The sequence below is a fragment of the Corvus kubaryi genome, unplaced genomic scaffold, assembly GCF_017639235.1.
Source record: "Corvus kubaryi isolate FWS band 111438036 unplaced genomic scaffold, C.kubaryi_AGA036_p1.0 37391, whole genome shotgun sequence".
In the NCBI taxonomy this organism is placed as follows: Eukaryota; Metazoa; Chordata; class Aves; order Passeriformes; family Corvidae; genus Corvus; species Corvus kubaryi.
This window is the reverse complement of record NW_024581130.1, coordinates 5276750-5283517: the sequence shown is the minus strand read 5'-3', so window position 1 is coordinate 5283517 and position 6768 is coordinate 5276750.

Here is a 6768-nt window from a genome sequence, read left to right as displayed (position 1 = left end):
TTTTGTTGAATTTTGTTGAATTTTGTTGAATTTTGTTGAATTTTGTTCTGTGGAGGAAGCTGAATCAAGGAGTTTTGTTTTTCATGTATAGCATTAAGAGTGGATTGCCTCCTAGAAAAATCTTATCTGTCATTTGCAGTGACCCAGACAATACAGGGTCTTGCTTTCTTGGTCATAGAATGGGCTAGGTTGCAAGAGGCCTTTGAAGATCACCTGATCCAACAGCCTTTTTATTGGATCGAGTTTCTCAAAGGCCCCTTCATTCAACCTGACCTTGCACACATCCAGTGATGGGATGTGCACAGCTTCTCTGGGCAACCTGTTCAGTCTCACCTTCCTGCTAGCAAAAAAAATGTCTTGCCTATATTTAGTCTAAGGATAACTTTTTTCAGTTTAAAATTATTACCCCTCAATCCCATGGTACAATTTAAAGTGGAAAAACTAAGGGAAAGAGGAGGATAATAAGTTTTAGACCTATCCTGGAGCTTTTTATATTGAAAACACAGGCTAATATGAATAGGGAACTTGCAAAAGCATGAGAAAATGCTTCTAATGTCACTTGCTTAGCATTCATAGGAAGCTCAGACTAAAAGAAAATTTTCCATTGTTATCTTATCAAGTGGTTTAAGAAAAAACCTCCTTAAATTTTACAGCATTGTAAAGAAAAGCTCATGAAAGTTCAAACAGCATTTGCTTGTAGCTGTTTAGATGGCCACAGTAGAATTAAGTTTATCTTACTGGTGGACAAACTCTATGTATAAAAACAACCTAGAAATATGACACTGGATATTCAAGAAGAAAAAATGAATAAATAACAGATTCAGTGTAACCCTAAATACACAGACTTCAAAGCAGTGTTAAACTAGAATTCCTTAGATCTGGGAAAGTTAAGTCTATCATCAGTAAAAGTATACAGATTTGATTAAAACTTGAGAAAGAATAAATATATAGTGTGGTTAAATGACAAGTTTCAAAAGGATAAATTCCTTCAGAAGTATTTTATAAATAGTATCTAGCAAAGGGTTGGGCAGGAATTGTAGTTCCATTACAAGAAAACTTTAGTAGGAGCTAGTCAGACATATCAAAACTTTAGCATGCCTACAGCATACTGGATGAAGGGAAAGTCAAGAAAATTGAGACTGAATAGAGAAAAGTAAAAAAAACCCTGTCTCACAAGGTGATTGAATGCTTTGGTGGGTACTGAACTTCTGAGGGTAGTTATTAAATTATCATGAATACATAGTGTTTCATACACTATATCACTGTAATAACTAAATCTGTCTTGTTTCTTGTTGGACAGGTGTATTTGAGTCCATATCAATATGGCTAAGTAAAACAACATTAAATTGGTGATGGTCAGTGGTTCGCATTGGGTAGTATGTATGCTTGTGGTTCATCTTAAAAAATTTGGGAGAGGATGGTGATGCCTTGAAGTGGCTACCTGAAAACTAAGGCTACACAAGATTAAGAGAATAAAAGCAGGTATTTATTTGAAGGGCCTTTAAAGGTGCACCTTGGGCAGCCAAGAGGCTACATCCGAGATGGACCCCGGGTCACGGGTCCTTTGCACTTTTAGACGTTTGGTCCATTTGCATATCAGGGTTGATTCTCCACTTAGTCTCAGGCAATGAAGTAATTACCTCAAGTTTTCCCCCCTTTTCAAAGGCTTTAGTTTGCATATTTCAGGGCCTGGGACAACAAGGTGTCCTTGAGTTCAGGCCCAGAGAGGGTTTGCCATGTCTAACTGAAATGTGAGAACAGTAGCTAACAGGCTATATGAAGTGTCAGATTTACACACTAGGCAGCACAGGATCTGAAAAATATAAAAGCTAAAACCTAAGGCATAAATGGGACTTGCATGATTCATCTCACAAGCACAAAGGCACTGTGTGAGCTTGATCTGAAGTATGCAAAGCGAATTTTTGTGTGTATGTACACAGGGGTACTTGCACACATACATGAATGGAAAATGAGCAGCTTCCAAGGAAGAAGAGGTAAAGCTACAATTTTTAAAACAAAAATGGCTTGTATTTTTGTTTAGATACAGATATACTCTTTAAAAGCCTTGATACAATCATGGCTTTGCCTTAAAAAATCAGATAATTTATTATTTAACTGTTTTAGAGCTAATTCTTTTCATGGAGTTATTTGGGGAAGATTGTCAAATAGTGAGAAGCAAATTAATGGTATTGATTAAAAATGAGAAATGGAAAGCAGAAGCCAGAAAATGTGAATGTAAATCACATCTTTAGTTTGTCTAAAGGCTAACAGTTGTTAGGATATTTCCCATGTCAAATTTTCTCCAGATAATTATATGGCATGTGAAAATAGAAGAAAGGACTTCAGAGAAGCAAAATTTAGAGCTGACACTAAATTATTGAGGCTAGTCAAGTATAATGAAGCCTGAAAACATTCTGAAGTAATAATAAGGTTAGATGAATAGGCAGTAGGACAGGTAATGTAATTCACTCCTAACAGAAGTAGGAAAACCTTAACTGGAAGGAGTGATTGGACTTTTTCATACCTCTGGCATCAAAAAGTAATTATAACCACTGAGGAAATAAATCCCATTGGCACTGAAGTTTAAACAACTGAGTGAGAACAACTGCACAAATTCTTTTCTTATCAGGTATCTGGAGCCTGAGGTCTGTGGTATCAGCCACATTTGGAGATAGGGAAGTAATTCCCAATTCTTCAATTGCCTAATTTAAATAAAACTTTTATCCCTGATTTTTATGGCCAAAAATTTCATTTTTAACAGGACATGAGAACTTGACTGTCTTTGCTTTACAAGAGAAAGATTTTTTTTTTTCTTTGTTTTTTTTCCTTTCTCCCCTTCAGCTCAAATGTGTAAATCTCTAGGGTGTGCCTATTGCAATGGTAACTTCTACTGACTCACAAAATGTTGGAATAGACATTCAATTATGTTGAATTAACATATAAAAGTTGGATCTTTGCATTGGTGCTGGTTTACTGAGAATCTAGGCAGAATCTGGCTCCTCAATTACTGAGGTTTTCAAGCTAAATTAACTTAAACTTTTCTTTTGGTTTTAAGAATTAGTGAAGTTGTCCTGCAGTGGATTTACTCTACAGTTTTGACAGAAAGTGTTCATTTTTACACCTTTGCATGGGAAATGTGCAAATTCATAACATCAAATAATAAATAAGTTCAGTCAAAAAATAAAATGAATATTTCACTTCAGGTTGGAATTCATGGTCCAAAAATGGACAAAGATGATAGAAAATCAGGTGGCTAACAGTAGGATGATGATGTGCATTAGTCTTGGGATGCCTCAAATGGATTTCAATTTCTGGACAGATAATTCATGGCAGTGACTTGAAACCATGTCCTCTGTTTTTCTGGATATGTGCAGGCTGCCCTCTTTCTCAGTCCTTGCTGATTGAACAATTTTCCTTTCATATTGGAACAGCTGTATTGATTTGCTCATGGACTAGACTAGGCTCCTTTTTTACATAGCCAGGCTGGACTTTCAATACTCAACCTGGAAACACAGAAGACTGAAAACCATTTGATGTGCATTAAAGAGAGGAAAAAAATCAAGTATTCCAAGTAGTATTGGTTGATCAGTGTTTATTATTTTGGGCCAGAAAATTCCATATTCAACAGAGTTGAATGAGTTAAATGAGTTAATATTTATTTATATGAACAATATTTTTCTAATAGTAATAAGATTTGAGTACTTTAATCTTTTAGAGGAAAGCCCAAAAATATTTTACATTGAAAAATTACAGACTGCTTATAGACCCATTTTTTTAGCTCCTCAAGCTTATGCTAGTGAGTAGTTTAAATCAAGACAATTTTTTTAAAGTACTATTAATCTCACCCCAAAATATTTTAGAATTTATTTCAGGAAAGCAGATGATTGTTTTGTTGACTTCATATTTGTTACAGGTATTTTGAGTATAGATTTCTGATAAATTCAAGCTAAGAATTATAAAGATACAACAGTGACTAATTTTAAAATATAAAGTTGTGTGGTTTGTTTTTTAATTCCTTGCCCTTCCTCATGTATTTCGCAGCATGAGTAGGAATAGAGCAGAGTGAGAACATTGCCAAAAGGGATTTTTTCAGGCAGATTTGACTAGTTCATCTTATAGCTAGTGACAGAAATAAAATTACTATAACTGCATTGCAGATTATCCTTCTCAAAAGGAATGCTATATAATTTAAAAACTCATAAAATAATTTCACAAAACCCCATTTTTAACTGTAAAACTTTAAAAATTTTGGTAGTCTGGAAGTATTTTTTTTAGAACATGCAACAACTTTTGTCTTATTTTAAAGAGATAACTAGGACACCACATATTTATATATTGATATAATATACATAGAGTATTACATAGTAGAACTATAGATATGTTTACTCTTGACATTGCACACGCCACTCTTCACCTGGAAAGGTGCATTATTACTGTATCACTGGGTTTTATTGGTCCAGTTGTATTTTACAGCTTTTCTGCTTTAGAGTGGGAAATAGGACTAGGAAACGATTACTTGCCATTGAAGGAGAACATCATCAATTCTAAATCCTAAATGTACAGAGGCTGCAACTCTAAATCCCACATGTGTTTTTAGTCTGACTTGATAAAGCAAAGAATTGTATGTGGACTGGTTTCACCATGAGTATGATGCTGTTGTGAATCCCTGAGATGAGAATACCTATGCATAGACAGATAAAGTTAGATGAAATCCATACCAAGTCTCATGAATTCTATTAATTGTGAAATAATTTATTATATTTGAAGCCACTTACTGTAATCAAACTGCAAATCTGATTTATTACACTTGCAGTAAGATTTGAGACATCAGAACTCCTTGCATAATTGAGTGAAAAAGGTGACAGGATGGGTGGAAAGCTAAATCCAGATCTTGCAACTTACCTTGGACCACATCTGCAGATAAATGGATGTTAATTTACATTGCTCCTTTCCTGGTAGTCCACTTCATTGCAGAAAACTCTCTGCTTAGTAACAAAGGATTTAATAAAACATTTAAGCTGAAATGTGCTGATATTCATTTGGTTCCAATTAGATTAATGGTGTGCTTAAAATTAAGTGCTTGGGTAAGGTGCTGCTGTTGAAGTTGTATCACTCTGCAAAGAGCTAAATAACCATGCTCATCCATGAAGGAGAATGGTAAAGCAGCATAGTTTGTGCACCCTGTACCAAAAGTAAAGAATGAAAATATATCTGGTTGTTCTTTGGCTTGAGATCCCAAATTTGGCCTGGTGTTCTACCAAGGTGTGCTGGGTCAAAACTCACATTCAGGTCTCAAGTGTTGAGTAGTAGATCTGCCCATGTGTAAAACTTTGCTATGTGTCTCGTCTGTCATAACTTGGGTTTTATCTAAGTGTTTTGCTTTTCCTTAATGAGAGTGTTTTTTCCCTAATAGTTTCTTCTTTTCCACAGAAAGCATTTAATGGTGAGTGTAAATACAGGTCAAATCCATGTAAATGTATATAATATTCTTGTGCTGTATTTTGTAATCAATACAGTGGCCCACTTACCATCTGGCCTGAAGATGATATTAAGCCAAAGATAAATATTTCAAGTTTTCTTTGTGCTTAATTTTACTTGCTGTATTTCTAGCAGGTGACTGAAACCTGATAAAGGAGACTAAATTCCATCCTAATGACTTTGAGGAATTTTTAATGATTAATTTATTCATTTTTTTTCATTGTTTTCCAATCACAAGTGAGAATATATTTTAAGTAGCATTAAAATGCATTGTTATAGTGGCTGAGGAAAGTGATTTGCAAAGAACAATAAATGCCAAAGATAGAAATTAAGTGCTCTGGCTATCAACAAAACAAATTGCTAACCTAGCAAAGAGTTCATTTAGCACCCTTCCAGATGGCAAGAATTTTCCATAAAAGCACATTGTTTGCTGTCACTATTGCAAACACATGTATTTTTTCCTCTAATAAAGATATGTCTCAAGTTATTCCTATATCAATATGCACATCTAAACCTTGATCCTACGTATTTCTAGCAAGAGTATTTCTACTTGCATGTAGGTAGATTGGAATCAAAATGTGATGTAAAAGGAGCTTGATATTGTGATTTGTCACCAAATTGAAAATGAATTGTTGAATGGAATTTTATCCTCTAGTGTTTTGTGCAGTCACTCTGCAAAGTAGCTAATTTGTTAATGTGCTGATTTTCTAACTTTCTATCTTCGTATTGGATCCTCTGCATGAAAGTGGAACCCAAATTTTTTGTACAACAGGGATTCCGTTTCAATGCTTCTAAAATAAAAGGAAAAGTTATTGAAGTGATCTCAACATTTTATGAAGCATGATGTAACTCAATTATGGTAGCAAGTGAGTTTGAACATCTTTTTGTGTGGAAGAGCACAGGTATATATAAATTTTTAGGTACTGGATTTCAGAGGTATTTGAGATTTGAATTTTTATTTCAATATATTTAAAAAAAAGATAAAAATCTAAAAGTTAGAGAAAACCACCCAGGGAAAGTCATTATTCAGTGAAAACTGTAGAATTTGTTTTTATTGCTACTGAAGGTTTTATATTTTTATATATATTTTAAATAACTAAATAAGTTGCTTTAAGTTTGAAATTTAGTATAAACTGTACTGAAATGTTCAGTAAAGTCTTTGCTTTGACAGTTTTCCCACAGAAATTGGATAAATCATTCCAGGACAGGTGACACTGCATTGTGAGTTTTATATTGTCTATAAATTAATAATTTTTTTTTTTTTTTTTTTTTTTTTTTTTTTTTTTTTTT